The sequence below is a fragment of the Nasonia vitripennis genome (assembly GCF_009193385.2).
Source record: "Nasonia vitripennis strain AsymCx chromosome 2 unlocalized genomic scaffold, Nvit_psr_1.1 chr2_random0002, whole genome shotgun sequence".
In the NCBI taxonomy this organism is placed as follows: Eukaryota; Metazoa; Arthropoda; class Insecta; order Hymenoptera; family Pteromalidae; genus Nasonia; species Nasonia vitripennis.
In genome coordinates this window covers 2,338,901-2,356,772 of record NW_022279608.1, presented here as the reverse complement: position 1 = coordinate 2,356,772, position 17,872 = coordinate 2,338,901, and the positions used below count along the sequence as shown (strand labels likewise).

The 17,872-nt window shown below is 43.8% G+C and overlaps 1 protein-coding gene across 16 annotated transcripts in view; it reads right to left on the bottom strand.

Annotated features, from left to right (window-relative positions):
• LOC100680429 (protein unc-79 homolog) overlaps positions 1–17,872 on the bottom strand; it is a 2,400,004-nt gene that overhangs the window by 716,601 nt on the left and 1,665,531 nt on the right. The window lies entirely within an intron of this gene.

Below are 17,872 nucleotides of genomic sequence, written 5' to 3'. Positions count from 1 at the left end.
ATACACGCACATATATCACTAATAATTAGAGAAAAATAATAACAATTTTATGTTAAAGTTAAAGTTTATGTCTCGTTGTTGCAGCCTATAGTTTTCGACTTGTTGAACGACGACAGCGCCACTGTGTGCTCCCTCTTAAATAGATGTGTTCTTATCTAAATAGTTCTTAATTCTATTACTGAAAAGTTAAATAAGACTTATATTTATGGAGCTAATTGTATCATTACGTACCTTAAAAGTATAAGCTAATGTATTTTAGCAAATAATTTTCAGATTTTCCGTAAAAGCCATGGAGTCATGCTAGCAAATTGTGTAAGGAGTGAAGTTGCCTTTGATTACTAATAGTGTTATTCTATAGTTATATTTATGTAGTTTATGATTCGGATCGTTTGTAAAATTTTAATAGTGAAGTTTACACTCCATATTTAGTTAGTGTTTTAGATTTTAGTTTGTTTTGACGTTTCAATTTCAAATTGTGAATTTTATTGCAAATATTGTTGGTGCATAATAAAATTGGTTAATAGTTATTATTTTTCTCTAATTATTAGTGATATATGTGCGTGTATGTATATAATTTGTTAAATTGCACAAGTGTTCCATGTATGCGTATCCTGCCTTCGATAAAGTACTTCAATGGAATTATTAGATGAGTGATTTATTATAAATTAAAAACAAAAACTATTATTTTAAACTTATTTTATTAAGCATTTACTTTGTGGAATATATTTTATTGTTGCAGGTTCTTCAATGTTTATGATGTTTGTAGCAGATGGATTTTTCTATCAGTCTCTTGACTAGTAAAGTATATTATTTTTAATTTATTAAAATTATTATTTATCTTGTATATAAATGATTTTTTTGCATTCTATTGCAAAGTATAATGTCATTGATATTTCATTATAATAAAAAATTGCGTAAAAATTTGTTCACGGTTAAAATTATGATTAAACATTATTCTTATTTTAATTTTCATTATTATTATTATTAATTTTTTAATGCAATAATGATTGTTATTTATTATTATTATAATGAGCGTATGCCAGCTCCAGGCACCCGCCAACAGAAGCTGATGACGACTCTCCACTACAAGGAGAGATACGTCATCCACTATCGCAGTCTCAAACAGGCTCTCAAGCATGGGCTGCGACTGAAGAAGATCCACAGAGTCTTGAAGTTCGACCAGAGGACGTGGCTGCGATCGTACATCGATTTGAACAGCGAGAAGAGGAAGCAGGCTAAGAATGAGTTCGAGAAGCTCCTCTACAAGCTCTTCAACAACGCCATATACGGAAAAACGATGAATAACGAGCGCAAGCGAATAGACGTGAAGCTCGTCACAAAGTGGGGTGGGCGATACGGTGCAGAAGCACTCATAGCCAAGCCCAACTTTCACTGTTCGAGAGTTCTTGTTCGTAGAATCCACCAGCTATGGGCTCGTCTCGATAGTCCTTCAACTTGTAAGTCACTGGATTGTTAGGAATCACGTGGCTGACTGTGAATATCTCGGTGGACCAGTTGGGTGTGTATCCTTTATCGAACACTTGCTTGGCGTTGCTCACTCGTACTTTTTCGTCAACCTTGAACTTCTGCTTTTTCTTTGTTACACCGGACTTTTTACGAAATCGTTTCAAAACTTGGGCTCGATGGCTGGAGACTTCGTTGGGTTTTATACCGATAGTTCGATGCTTGGTATCGTTGTACTTTGCTACTTTTGAACCACTTGTAGTTTCCTCGTAAGCTGCACTGTATCCACATCTTGTTCTTGAGAGTACCATTGAAACGTTCACATATCGAAGCTTTGAGATTGCTGTATGTGGAGTAGAGATTGATGTTGTAGAGCATCATGAGATTCTGGAAACTCTTGTTGTAGAACTCCTTGCCTCGATCTGTCTGCAAATTTGTAGGTACTCGTCCTTGACGCAGTACAGACTTCATCGCTGCAGTGACTTCTTCTTCGGATTTTCGCTTGACTGGGACAGCCCACGCATACTTGGAGAATACATCCATGATGGTCAGCAAGTATCTGAAGCCTTTGTTCACTCGAGCGTAGTGTTGCATCTCCACGAGATCAGCTTGCCAAGTCTCATCCAATCCTCGTACGTTAAAGTTTCGTCTGGGATAGTTGCGTCGTGCTGGCTTATGAATTTCCTCTACTATTCCCCGATGTGTCATCGTTTGCCTCGATATTCGATTGTGAGCCAGTGAACAGTAAGTTGTACAATTCCACGTCAAATTTTCTTCACTTTCTCTGCACTCTGGTCTTTGAAAATTTGTAGCTCTAATTTTGCATCCTCGAGGTCCTTTCTCAAGTGAGCTGTAACCTCGTACACACTGCGTACTTCAGAATGAAGCGAGCGTTGCAAGATGTCGAGGTTCACTGCATCGCTCGACTGCTGAGGCTCCGAAAGGTTGCACAATCTCTTATTTTGCAGATCGTACTGACCGTCTGCTGTCAATTGGAAGCCGATACCGGGAGGACCTGGTCTGCTATTGGCTTGTTCCAGAGTGTGACCGAACACATTGACGCTCATATTGGAAATGATTAAAATCTTCGTACGTGCTCAGTTTATATAGCCTCCCTCGTGCAACTCTTCTATAATAGAATGAATCTCATTGGTGTGACTGGGATTGCCAGCTGTTGTCTCAGCCATCAATAGGCGAAGTCTATCCACGAGTTCGTTCGGATAATCCCAGTAGACGTAATCCATTCTCGTATCTCCTTTTGCGATTTTGTATGGTGGTAGCCGTTGTAATAGTCCGCCTGTTTTCGAAGTAGATTTTCGTTTTCTCGAATTATCCACAACAGTGAAAAGAGGGACAATGAATTCACTGTATTTCTTACTATTGTGCATGCGAATAGGTTCATTGGGGTTGAATTTCTTTTTGTGTACGCTAGACGTTTCAAGAATCTCTCGATAATTCTTTAAGTCATCGCCAGTAATCAACTGTCTATTGCTTACTATATCTTAAATCAAGCATGAATGTATTTTGACGATCTTCTTTATTTTTTGAATGATCAACTTATTCATCTTCTTCAGCTGTTTCAAAAACTGTGTCGGCTTCCTTTTAAATCTGTGTCGCATCATTCTCATTGTCAACTTTATAGGTATCGTCGAGGCTGCCAGTCGATGAAACGCTCTTATAGTCATCCTCGATTGGTTCATCACGATCGAGTTCAGGCTTCATACACTTGATTTCATGCTTGATATCGTTGCTGCTGCTCTCCGCAACATTGATAAGTTTCTCTAGTGGATTTACGATGGGCTTGAAGGTATCATCCAATTCTCGCGGTATTCTCTCTTTACCATACTTCAGTAGTCTGTTTCCGTCTGATCGCCTCTCTCGCTCTCGCAATTTGACGAAGAGCATTTTTTTCTCTTCGAAACTCTGCTGACATGTTGATGGTTCAACAGTTCACACTCAACTGCTGTCTACTCGATCTTCTTGTATTTATAGCAAATCAGTCGAAGCCCTTTCTGTACCGTCCGGCATTGAGTAGTCTGTCTTTATCTATCACGAGAAATCCATACTTGTCATCTGTCCAACACTTGGAGCACAATTCTTTGAACTGCGTATATGTCATATCGGTATTCACGTGATCGTTGTAGATGTGTCTCAAATTCACATCGTCTTGTCTGAATGCTGCCAATAAATTGATGTTGTCTCTCATGAGATGTTTAGGAATATGCGCGTAAGACTGACAGAGATAGAACCAATCGACTTGCTTGTGTCTACCCAAGAAGAAGAACGCTCTCACGTTGTCCTGCTTCTCGCATGCTATGTCATAGAATACGATGATGGAGTTAGGTAATGCGTTGTCGGGAGATATCACTTCGTCATGCTCTTTGAAAGCAAAATACTGCACTGCATCTATGTATATTCGGCTGATTTGGAATAGATGTAGATGTTTTCGAATCTCAGTCCGTTGTGCTGTGTGATGAGTGACAGTAGACTGTTAGTTTTGTCGCTATTGGATGGTCCACAGAATACAGCTCGTACGTTACTCGGAAGTAGTTCACCATGTCGCTTCTTAGGTCCGACATCCTGCTGCGCTATATCGTCAAAATTCAATACCGGTAGCTTGACAGTTGGTTCCTTGAAATCCATGTTTGCAGCGCACTGTCTCGATCACGACTGTGCTTTTATAGTCGCGTCCTCAGTCGTGAGTCAACCTCTGAAGCGTAATGATCGTAAAGAAGCGCCGACAACGAGGACGTGGCTTGCTGAACAATCTCATCAACAATTTACCAGTGGAGCTTCATCTGCCTGGATACCAGTACTGTGGATCCGGCACCAAATTGAAAAAACGCCTTGCCCGAGGTGATCCGGGTATCAATCCTCTGGACGCAGCGTGCAAGGAACACGATATTGCCTATTCGCAGAATCGTTGAGGCTAGGAACGCAGCAGACAGAGTTCTAGCTGACAAAGCCTGGCGAAGAGTTCTAACCAAAGACTCGGGTCTTGCTGAGAAGGCAGCTGCCTACACTATAACCATCGCTATGAAGCTGAAGTCCAAACTCGGTATGGGGTTCAAGCGCAAAAAGAACAACCTACCTGTCTCGTTGAACAAGGTGATCAAATCTGTGTCAACCGTACCAACTAGTAATGCACGCAAAGCCATTCGTGCTGCTCTGGAAAATCCTCGCGATACCGTCAAACAGGCTGGGGGTAAGAGTAAGGTCAAGGTGCCGCGTATTCTACCAATCCCAAAGAAGCTAGGTGGATTCTTACGTTTTCTTATACCTCTGTTTGCCGGCTTGAGTGCAACGGGTGCTTTGGTAGGTGCTGCTGCTGGAATAGCAAAAGCTGTCAAAGATTTCAAGGCAATTTCCGTCCAGCTGACTCCATAGCTTCGCTACTGGGCTTCAAAAGACGCATCCTCGAGGCAAACGTCACTCACAGCTCTGATCTACCTGTGCGTATCCTCAAGGTCAACGGCATACGCGTCGAGTGCAACATCACATCGAATACAAGATCATCGAAGTTCCATCGCAGGTAATCTAACTTCCAATCGCTGTCAAGAGCATAGATCACTTGCAAGTGCGCATAGTCGACCAGGACGGTAATTTGGTGAATTTTCGAGAGGAAGTCATAACTATCAGATTGCATGTGAAGCAAGTCTGAGGATGGGTATCGTGTACAATCATAGAAGCAGCTATATAAGGAGCTCGAAACCTCCACCAACGATCAGTCGTCGACGAGCAGTCAAATCGCTAACACGGCGAAACATTCAATTTCTGAAAAGTCTAGGCTTGCGAGTCGTTGGTGGAAAAGATTGAAGTGTGTATTCATTTGTTACTGGCATGGAAGAGATTCTAAACATTCAGACACCCGTCGCGTTTGACGAGTCAGTCACTCACTACGAGATTCACGCGCACTAGCCGTACACAGCCAGCACTTACAACAACAGCGACGAGAACCGCATCTCCATTCAACATCAAGATCTCTGTCTTCTGCCAGCACGCAGTTCATTGCACGTGTGCAGTCGAATCGTCAAAGTTGATAATAGTGTGGTAGATAACACCAGCTTAATCAATAACGCCATCTGTTATCTATTCGAGGAAGTTCGATATGAGATAAACGCTATCGAGATCGACAGGTGCAAGAATGTTGGCTTGACTACCCTAATGAAGGGTTGGATATCCATCAATCCCAATCAGAGTTTAGAGAACGCGGGATGGATCGACGTCGAGGACACAGCGTTGAGTTTGAGCAACAACGAGGGGTACTTCGACGTATGCATTCCTCTGAGCATGATCCTCGGCTTCGCCGAAGATTATCGCAAGATCGTGGTCAACGTCAAGCACGAGCTCATAATCACGAGATTGAGAAACGATTTAAATGCTGTTGTTCAAACGGCAGCCGGTAATCCAGCTACTTTTGAAGATTTCAAGATTAATTTGACGAGAATCGAATGGCTCATGCCGTATGTGTTGGTATCCAATGCTCACAAGATACGTCTTCTGAATTACATCGAGAAGGATAAACCCATTGCCATGAGCTTTCGCAGTTGAGAGTTGTTCGAGTATCCGCTGCTTCCAGCTACACCGAAACACGTCTGGACGGTGAAAACTTCCAATCAGATAGAGAAGCCCCGCTTCGGTGTGGTGGGTTTCCAAACGAATCGAAACGGACAGAAAGCTGCTAATGCCAGTCGATTTGATCACTGTAACATCGGCAATGTGAAACTCTTCCTGAATTCGCAGTGCTATCCCTATGGAAATCTCAATCTAGATATATCTCACAACCAGTATGCTGTACTCTACGAAATGCACACCAACTTCCAGAGTGCGTACTACGAGAAACAGGCCGAGCCTGTACTGAATAAAACTGACTACATCACGCAATTGCCTCTCATTGTGATAGACAGCTCCAAGCAAAACGAGTCGTTGAAGAGCGCTCCAGTGGACGTTCGTCTAGAATTCGAAGCGAGAAACAATTTCCCAGCTGGAACGTCAGCTTACTGTTTGATACTTCAGGATCGCATTGTGCAGTACAATACTGTGAGTGGAGACGCCAAGAAACTTGTCTGAGTCACTTCGAGATGAAGTTCATGGTGGACATGCAGGGCTTCAAGCAACTGTGGACGACTTCATCCTCAAAGAGTTGGCGATAGCGCTTCTACACCGTGAACCTCTAGTCTGGCTATTCAAGGAACCCTTTCCCTGGCGCAGACTCTCGGACAAGTACAGAAAGGAAAATTCGTGGCTCGCGCGCAGCTATCATGGCATACCTTGGACGTCGGGTAATCTACTCTACACTCAAATCGGAGATATTCTTCGATCAACTTTACGAGACGCCACGAAAATACTTGTGATTGGTCCAGTAAAAAGTGAGTGGTTGGAGCGTTTTAAATTCCGAGTTCAAGATATCGAAAAATTAGGCTTTCCCTGTGTGGACCAGCCAAAATTGGTGACGATCTGCACCAATCACAACGGGGCGTACAAAGCCACATGCGCCCTCCACAATGTTAAGATGATGAAAAAATTCTACCTGGACAACGTTTACATGGATTGGACACCTATAAATACTCTGTGATTCTCCCAGCATCCATCGAGAGATACATGGATCGAGAAAAGAAGAGCAACGTGAGGTATACTTCACTTCCTGATTGTAAAAATATGAAGAAGGATACTTCTCAGAACCGACAAGAAGCAGATGAGAAGAAAAGTAAGCTGACCGAGAAGTACTCCAGCAACGCACGCTCTCTACCTGAACGAGAAGGATACAAGAGATTCTGAAAATATCTTTAAAAAAAAATTTATAAAAAAGTAAAATAAAAAAAATTTTTTTTCAATTTTTTTGTATTCAATTAATTTTCACCTTTGGGATTCCCAGTCTCGGGTCCTATCGGTAACTTGAGTTATACCCCCTCGGGGATTCCCCGGGGTCAGTAGCTTGAGTCAGCCCGGTTACTCGGTCGGTAAATTGGGTTAGAGATCTACCTTACCGACGGCAGGTAAATGATCCAGAACCGGCCTAGCTTATCTACTCATTTGGAATCAGTTGTTAAATCCCGGCTGAAACAGAAATCAATTATGTGTCTCGTTAAAAATACTTCACCTTTACAAGTAGAATTGTTTAAACTAACGCGGTTAACAATTTACAAGAACATATACGCAATTTCGTTACAAGAATGATTCGGTGTTCGCGGCTGCGGTGTATCGGTTCGGTGGCGGTATGACGGGTTGGTAACGGATTTTGAGGTTAGGAACATAAGTCCGGGCGATAAGGGCTCGTCCGGACTAGACTTCCGTTCGTTTGCTGGGAGGGCGGCTTCCATCAGCGCAAGAATTTCGTCCAGTGTTTCAATGTCGAAGTTTTCCACTGCCGGCGCGCCTTTTATCGTCTCTATTTATATGCCAACGACGTGTAAATGTGTGAATTTGTGAGACCATCTCGAAATTTCGCATGTTTACATTTTTTATGTGGGTGAAAATCCATTCGCGTCGCTGTGCATTTAACTCTGTATAGAACAAATTTCCCGCTCCTTCGGAGATTTGTTTTGATCGTGCCCGAGGCAGTGCTTTCGGTTTTTCTATAGCGGTTGTGTCCACAGACTTAAGGTTTATGAGCATAGGAGTCGACCTAGCCTAGTTCCTAGATCCTAGTGATTTTTGCGGCTGAGTCTACAATAACGGCTTGTTTGGTCGCAACTTATCGGTTTACCCTGAATATGTCTTAAACTCTACAAATTCGCTTATTTTCGCCATAATCTAACTTAAAACTAAAATATAACATCCTAATTTTATTCTATAAACGAAATTTCTACCTTCTTCGTCTTCTTCGGAGCTACTCCCGATTCCTTCGTCAGTAGTGCGCCATCGTAGTATTTGTGCCTGGTGCCTGTTGAGCTTTCGCCTATGACTCTTTTTCTCCCGGTTGGCTGGGCTTATAAAAATTCGAGCATGAATGGACCCTAGGACATTCATGCCAATGATCCAGTATGGTTGTTGCTCTGCCACTTCTGCCCAAGGACTCGTCACTACGAATCCCTTTAATTTTTTTGGACTAGTAAAGTCTTTTGGATGATGTTGCTGGTATGGCTGGCGAAACGAAGTTCGATTGCTGACTCTGCTGTTATTGCTTCGGCCCCATGATCCAGACAATATTCCGCTGCCTCTGGACTCAGGGTGGAGATTCGGGCTCCGGTGTCGATGATAGTGAGAAATTCTTGTCCATATACCGATATCTCTACCGACATCGGTGTGGCTCTCACGAGGGCGCTTCTGACTAGCCGGTTTTTCATCCTTCTTGGCGTTGGTTTGACGACTGACTGTAGTTTTTCGTCGTTGGCGCATTATAGTATTAGTACTAGTATAGCTCCTGTTCTGCGTTGGTGAAGGGCTTGAGGTCTTTCACGTGTATATGTTTCACGTAGCGCCCTCTGCCGTCCTGCAGATTAAATATAACCGTTCTAAACTCTGTTCCTGTGTTTAAATATGCCGGAGTGTAGCCGGTGGCCGTGCTGCTAGCGGTATTATAGGCGAACTCTACATGTTGGGCGATCATTGTTTTTATCACCCTGTTGGTCCGTTCTACCGGGTTGCATTGCGGACTATACGGCGAGGTTATTCGGTGATTTATCCCGTTTTCTTTCAGGAATTCTTCAAATTCTCTACTGACAAATTGTCGACCATTATCGCTGACTAGCGTGTTTGGACAACCATGGCGGAGGAAAACTTTTTCCTTTACGTGACAGATTAAGGTCCTGCTGTCAGCTTTCTTAAGTGCTGCTAGCTCCACCCACTTGGTAAATCTGTCCTGCATTACCAATAGCCATATGTTACTTTTATTTGACCGTGGTTGAGGTACGACAAGATCAATCGAGACCATCTCCCAATGCTGTTCGATGTCGGTTTCGTGCATGGTACCCGCTTTTGTCTGTTGTTGAGCTTTGTAAGTTTGGCAATTTATGCAGCTACGCACGTACCTGGCTCTATCCTGTAAAATACCTGGCCAGTAGTACCTCCGGGCCAGTCGCTGTAGCGTTTTGGCCACTCCCAAATGCCCTGCGGTCAGATCGTCATGGCATTCTGTTAAAACTTCGGTTCGTTTTTCGGTGGGTATGCAGATTTTCTAGTCTTCGGTCGCGTCTGTGTCAATAAAATCCAACGTGTGTAGGATATGGCGGTGTAATGATCCATTCTTGATGCAGTACTCCGGATAGGTCTTTAGATCCTGCAGGACAGCAGTCAATTTTTTTGTGTACCATGTGCAGTTCGTTTTGATATCGATGTTGCATACAGCTACTGGTTGTCTGGATAGAGCATCTGCGACGGTGTTATCCTTACTTCTTCGGTAATTGACCTCGTAATCCCACTGTGCTAATTCCATCGCCCATCGCGTTAATCTACCGGACGGATTGTCAATCTTCTCGAGCCATTTAAGAGACTGGTGGTCTATCAGGACAACAAAATGATAGCCCTCGAGATATTCTCGGAACTTCCAAATTCCCCATTTTATGGCGAGACATTCTTTTTCTGTTACTGAGTAGTTCCGTTCGGCCTGGTTTAATGATCGGCTGGCATAGGCGATCACCCGTTCTCTTCCCTCCTATTCTTGAGTTAGGACTGCCCCTAATCATTCGTTGCTAGCATCGGTTTGTAACACAAATGTCTTGGCGAAATCTGGGCACGCTAGGACTAGGGCTTGCACTAGGTCTTCTTTGAGCCTTTCGAATGCTTCTTATTGTTCGGGACCCTACTCCCATTTTACTTTCTTCTTTAATAGCCTGTTAAGGGAGGCCATTTTCTTTGCCACTCGTGGATTAATTAATTATTATTAATCCTGAAAACCGGCGTAACTCCTTGAGGTTCTTTGGCGGTTGCAGATCGGTGATTGCCCTTATTTTCTCTGGGTCCGTGTATAGCCACTCCACGTTGACGACATGACCTAGGTATTTCAGCTGTTTTCTGCAAAAGTGGCTTTTCGCCCAATTCGGCTTCAGCTTGGCGTCCCGTAACCAGCGGAAGGTTTCGCTAATCAGCTGTAGGTGCTGTTCAAAGTCCTCTGTAACAATGACTATGTCGTCGAGGTAACAGAACACATTTGGTTCTAAATCTAGTGTGATGACTGCGTTCATTAGCCGCATGTGTAAACCGAATAGAAGAACCTTAAATTGCATTAAGGCTCTTCCGGGAACGGTAAAAGCGGTGTACTTCTTGCTTTCCTCTGACAGCGGTATTTGCCAGTATCCATTTTTCAGGTCGATCGTGGTTAGGTACTTTGCTCCCCGGAGTTTGTTTAGTGTAGCGTGATCTTGTGGTAGCGGGTGTGCATCTTTGATGCTGATTTTGTTGATGCCCTGGAAGTTAATGCAGAAACGTCTCTTTCCATCCTTCTTCTTTGCGAGCTCCAAGCGCTGTCGGATGGCTCAGTCACATCTTCCTGTAACATTTCTTCGACAGCTTTGTCGATTATTTGTTGCATGGCGGGGTTGCGTGGCCAGTAGCGTTGTTTGACTGGATTTGATTCGGTTACCTTTATTGTGTATTCGATGAGCGGTGTGGGGCCCTGTATAATTCCGAAGAGCTCTTTTTCGTATTGGATGAGTTCGTCCACTCGTGTCTGTTGATCTTTCGAGATTTCCTGAATGCCGACGTCGCTGACTGAGAGTACCGAGGTATTGGACCGGTTGGGTTGTAATTCCTTTCCTGCTATGATCTGTTTTCCTGATGATGTTCAGTTTGCGTAACGCGTCCATCCCCAATAGCATCTCATGGCGTAGCCCTTTCATGAACATAAATTTGTTCCTGAAGGTAGCGCTGAGGGTTGTCGCCTTACCTTCCACATAGTCTGTCAGCTCTGTGGTTAAGCCGTCTGCCAGTGTAGCGATCGTCTCTTGCTTCCCATGCCGCCAACCGTTGTTTTGTCCGATCATGGCGGTTTCTGGAGTTATGAACGAACTCACGGCCCCTGGGTCAACCAATGCCAGCACCGCATCATGGTTTATTTGTACGTTTACGAGGTCTCAGCCGTCTTGGGACAGTCTCCCGCTACTGTAGAGCCGTCCCTTGGCGCGTTTCCCGAACGATCCGGGAATCCGTGGATCACAGTCTCTTGTGAGAACGCCGTCCTTTCCGCATACGGGACAGAACTTCCGTGCTACATTTTTGCAGTCGCCGCGGGAATGGCCGCGTTGTTTGCAACGCCAACAGCATTCGGCTCTGTTATAATAGTTGGTGGTGTTTTACTTATGGAGGCGCTATTGGTGGCAGTTTTTCGTTCTTGTTCGCGCAGTTTGGCACCGATATCTTCGTATTCTTCGATGCGCTATATGAGCTGAGGAACGTCTGTTATCTCTTCCCTGCTCACCCGCAATTGTAACTCGGGTTTCATATTGTAATATATATTGTCGAGTTGCTCTATCAACGTATATCCTCCCATTCTTCTTATCAGAGTCGTCAATGCATTGCAGTAAGACCTTATGTTCTCGTTGGATTTTTGAATCCTTTCGGAGACTTATCTTGTTAGATTCCGTCGTTCTCCGTTCGATAAATAAAAATTTCTTAACCTGATTTCGAGCTCCTCCCAGGTTTGACAGTCGCTGGCGTAATTTCGTCGCCATTGCAGGGCTTCTCCTCGCAGCAGCCCAGGGGCTCCTTGCAGCAGCTGTTCATCGGTAAATCCGTACGATGCCTGTAGTTCTCGGACCCGTTCTACGAAAGAGTAGACGTCTCTTCCCTCAAAGTGACAGTTCAATTTGCGTATCTGGTCGAGAACTTTGTTTTCTCCTGGTGGTATTTCCGGTGGATTTCCGGTCGGGGTGGATGAGCGTCCAGCGTTGCGGGTCTCTTCAAGTGTTCGTTGAATTAATTCGTAGCGTTCGAGTTCTAGGTCTTGTTTCAAATCGGCTTCTTCGTCATACCCAGTTGGATCTTCTGCTTTTCCGACGAAATCCAGTGGATTCTGTCGGACATATCAAACTAGTCGTTGGCGAAGCTCTACTACGGTACCATCGCAGTTCAGGTTCTGCTCCTTGTTGAAGCGGTAAATCCAACTAACCCTCATCGTAAAAAAATCCCCGGTTTTAGTTTGAGACGATGTTCTGTGTACAATTTATCGTAAAAAAAGTTTCAGGCGAAATATTCTTAATCAGGTCCCTGTCCAAGCGCCATGTAACGGTTTAACATTCCCCAAGAGACTGGATAGTCAGTCGGTTCCAGGATCAGGATAGGGGAAAGGAGCAAAAAAGAGTCTGTTTTTATATTCTTAACAATAACAAAATATATTTATTAGTTAAGCAATAGCATTTGGAATCTTGTTAAAAATACTTCGCCTTTACAAGTAGAATTTTTAACTAACGCGGTTAACAATTTACAAGAACATATACGCGATTTCGTTACAAGAATGATTCGGTGTTCACGACTGCGGTGTATAAAAAATGTATATTAAAATGTTGCATGCTACTAGGATGGGGGGACATTTCGGTATTAATAGAACATATAATAGAATTAAGGAGAAATATTATTGGGAATATTTAAAAGTAGATATTTAAAAAAGATTTCGTGACTCTGTAGAATGTCAAAAAATAGGCTTAAAAGAATAAAAACGAAACAACCTATGATTATTACGGGTACACCATTAAAAACATTTCACAAAATTGCTATGGATGTAGTAGGTCCGTTTAATGTTACTAAAAATAATAATAAATACATACTTTCAATGCAAGATCCATTAACCAAATTATAATTATAGCATCTATGTCAGATCAAACGGCGGAATCCGTAGCTGACTCGTTAGTAAAAAAATTAATATGTATTTTTGGGTCGCCTAAACTAGTACTGGCAGATAAAGGGGCGAATTTCACGAGTAAACTTCTAAAACAAGTCACAAAACGGTTAAAATTTACGAAAATAAAGACTATGGCCTTCTTTCGTTAATCAAACGGCTCATTGGAAAGGACACATCATCCACTTTGCGAATATTTAAAAAATTTTACATCAAAAAGAATTGAGTAGAATGAATTACTAGAATTCGCAAAATTCCATTATAATACTAATATACACTCGGTGGTAGTGGATTCTGAAAGAACGTTTCAAACTGAATGGCAAAGTCGCTTGTCGATTTCAAGGTTTGTGACGTAGCGCTAGTATAGAGTCTTTCAAATTTTGTACTTTGTTCCGGAAGAGCGAGAAAACCACGAACAAATTTCATAGCGCGAAATTTAAATCTCGCAAATATGAATGCCGCCAGATAGATTAAAAAAATCGTTTTGAACGTCAAATGTGCTATTGGCAGATATATTAATGAATGTATTCATAATAGATAATACAAAAATAAACAACTAGTTGTTAATTAAAATGTAACATATTACTTCACGGTTTAAAGAAAAGGTTATTCTACAAAAACAGCAATGCCAGAGTCAATAAGTTCAATAAATAAACTCTTTCGAACTTTGGCTTGCAGTTCAGAAGCTTATAGCAATATTCTTGAAAGGAAAACAGCTTTTCTTTATCTGTCATCTGCGCGCTCGCCATATTCTCTTCAAGCTAGCTCAAAATTCTTCCGATTCGTTCTGCGCTTGTGCCTACGAATCGCATGTTCCACTTGCGTACTATTCCAACGATATCTCTTGATTTCTCTTTATTATTCTCCGGAGTCGTCGCGGCGTCTAACCTTCTTAACCTTCTTGCGAGTCCCCCTCTGATATTGCTACCTGACCATACATTTCTTGGAGTCGCGGGCGTACTTGTCTTTGCGTCCTTGGCAAAGGTTACTCTCACCGGCGCATGGCCTGCCACGCTGCTTATATGGGTGCTGGAGGCTCTCGCCTCCGCCTGCGATCCTTGCATCTGTTCCCGCAGTCCATGCATTGAGCCTGGCGGCATGACGTACTCTTTTCTATCTGTACCCGTGATGGTTTCAGCCTTTTGTTGTTTGACTGCTTCTACTGGCGTTTGTTGTTTAGGAGGTTCTCTGCTCTCGACCTCGCCGACTTCTGATCTGTCCAATGTCTTCTGGAGTCGATCGCGCATGATAGCATCCTCGAGTACACCTTTCAGTGGGTGCAAGGCGGCTGCTGTGCTGCTCGACGCTTGTCAGTATTGCTCGCAGACTGATCGTATAAACGTTCTGTGAGAGGACACAGCAAGCGAGCGGCACAGGCGCAAACACGGTTTGTTTACGCCTGCATTGATCGCTCGCTGCGTCCTCTTGCCCGCTAAATGTTTGCGCGTTGTTGCTAGCTGTGCTTAAAATTTTAAATTTTTACCGGTGATTCTACTCTTGTTTATTTAAATATTTTTTGCAATTTCTTAATGCCGCTGTACGCAGTTGGGCTCCAGTTGTAACGGGGCGTTTGTGTAGGTGTGTGTGTGAGAGAGAGAGAGAGAGAGAGAGAGAGAGAGAGCGCAGTGCGTGAAGGCGCAGGTGCGTGAAAGAGATAGAGACAGAGCGCGAGCGAAAAACCCTAGCTGCACAGTTACAGCAGGTCGAGCTTACCACAAGCTAGAGGCATAGCCAGCGCGCATCAGAGAGGGAGAGAAAAAAAAGAGAGAGAGAGAGAGAGAGAGAGAGAGAGAGAGAGAGAGAGAGAGAGAGAGAAGGCCAGCCATCAACACACTGGACCTGAGCCTGTTGCCTGCCATCTGCTGCACGAGCGCGGCTCGCGTGTAAGCGTGACAGCATAAACCCTGCGTGGTTAAATTGTGCGCGGAAGGCACTACAGCCACCGCGTTGTAAGGAAGGGCCGGGCGAAATACAAGTGCAATAAACTACAAACTATTGTGAGTAATTTTTTCCCTCTCCCGTTTTCCCAAACGTGGCTGTCGCGCCCAATTCTACGGTTAAAGGAAAATCCTAGTGCATACGAGGCTCTAGGTGTTGCGCACCTGTGTTGGGAGGCACAGTGTCGCAATTGGCATTCCCTTCGTGAATGTCCATTTCGCTTGACCAGCAGATCATTTCTAGGCAATTAACTGCCCGGTGTCCTACTTTGCAGCAGGTAGAGCACGCACTATCTCCTCGCTTCTCATCTCGAGCCACGGTATTAGCGGTCAGATGCACCAGGCCGTGCCATACAGTAGCTTTCTCTCTCTTCGACGACGCTTTCTTTCTCTCGGCCGTCCTCTCCTTAACCTCGACAGGAGGAATCTTATCATCAGGGCCTGCCTGCTCTGTCCTCTCATCTGCAGCGGCATTCTAGGTCCCTCCTTCCTACTTGTACGCCGCACCAGGGACGCGCATCTTCTCCGCCTATAGCGGAGGCACTTAACGGCTATGCAAATCTTGTAGCCGTTCCCAGCATCGGCCGTACCTCTTTAACTCCTTCCAGCTTATGACGCTCTTATCGCCAATAGCTCTCCAATATTTCGGAAGGAGATTCCAATACGCGATGTCAAGCAACTCGCGTTCAGATGAAGGTTTGCGAAAGCGCGAAGCAAGATATTGAAGACTCGCGACAAACGCCGCGATCTTCTCCCCTCTATGCTGCGTTTGCTTGCGCAGATCTTTCTCCAAATTCTTCCGACAATACAGTGTTCGCAGGCTCTTTCTCTTCGTCCGATACTAGCGGCTTGCCTGCACCTTAAAAATGCACGGCAATACTGCTAGCAGCTCACGATCTGGTACTTCTGACCCTTCTCTACACTCACACAGTCTGTCCAAGAACTCCTCCGCTTCCTCGTGATCACCCTCGCCCGTGAACTGAAGCTCCCAATGCTTCCAGAACTTCAGAGCCTTGAGAAAGTCAGCTGATCTTGTTTGACGTTAAGATGACGTTAGGTCCGCTAAGTTAGACTCGCGGATCTAGTTAACTTCAAACTCGCTGTCACTGCTCAGCAGACCTCTCTGTCTCCATCTCTTTCTTGAAATACTTCTTTCTCTCGGTTTACTCTCCTCCTTTGACACCTCTCCTAAGCTCTTACAACTCTCTTGCATACTTGGCTGACCTCTTGAGTTGCTCAAAGAAACGCGGCGTCGCGCCGTTTCGTGCTCTTTATTTGGCAGTACTCTGTCCGCGTAATCGCGATCACTCGTGAGCACAGATGGTCTGCCTCGTAGCTGGTCTCGTGTGGCCGAACGAACTGGATTAGTCGCTTTAGCTGAGGTTCGCATACATGGCTTTCGGCATAATGAAGTAGCTTGGCAGTCTCTTCTCGATCTTCCAAAACTTTTCAAGGCAACCGCAGATGCTTTTGCTTCTTTGCTTCATCAGACTCGTCAATAACTTCAAATTTTGGATCGTCTTGGTATAAAGCCAAGTGACGTGCTTGTCGTTCGAATCGTAGAACGGTGTCTGCCCCCTGCAACATCGAACAAATGGCAAGATAAATTGAAAATGGACAAACTTGCATTTATTCAAAGTACTATCTTCAAACTGTAATCAATAGATTTTGAATCTGACACTTGCACAAACACTAGGAAGCGAGCGGAAACTGTTCCACAATCTCGAATTAAAACTTCGAAAACGAGCGCTCTGTCTTTGGTGATGACTTCGGCTTCTTCTTCGACGTCTTGTAATTCTTCCACTTGTCTTAAATGTCATTAAAAACATCGGTTGTTGAAATGCCCCACGTTTAACAAGCTCGCCATTCAAGAAAGATGGGATTTTGTAAAAACTAACAAAAGATCTGTGGTAACTACCTTTGGACTCATCAACTTCCTTGGAAGAGCAAAGAACGTTGCAAGAAGTCTAATAAAAATTATCACACTCTACTCCATAATGAAGAAGGACGAAAAGAATTCTTGTCTTTAGGCAAACCTAAAGACGAAAATTCTTTTTTCACTGATTCGACAACAAGACGATCTCATTATTCATTCACTTTTGTAGCATTCCCCTCAAATTCTAAATTAATGACTTGTAACTAGGGTTTTCGTGCTATCCCGGTTATGGTGCAATCCCTCGCCCGGGGCTTGGAAAATGACCCGGTGGCGCCAGGCGCTCCTCGTGAACGCCAGAGTCTCGTGACTCTTTGTTTTCCGGCGCGAAGGTTTTTTGCATGTGGTTTGCTCGGCTAGCTGCAGCCCCGAAAAACGGTAAGGAGAGAGGGCGATTCGGGATAATACGACTCGTACAAATTACTAAGATAACCCATGGACAAAGACAACTCCGACAAGCAAATACCTGTACATGAAAGATATTCCCATGACTCGCGCGCGTCTCAAGGCTCAAGAAGGAACCAGATCACACACACTAGCTCGCACTTTTCGTCTCTCACTCACTCACACAATTACATCGCACGTAAATGGTTGCAAAGATGGTTTGCGAAACGCGTCTAAAATCACTAGTAATCGAAAAATCACCATGAAAAAAAACGCACATGCGTAACTGAAAATCTTGTTTTTCAGAAATTGGTAAAAAAAAACAGAAAAAACGAGCCCAGGTATAGATTAAAATCCATTAAATAGAATCTAAGCAATGCAGTT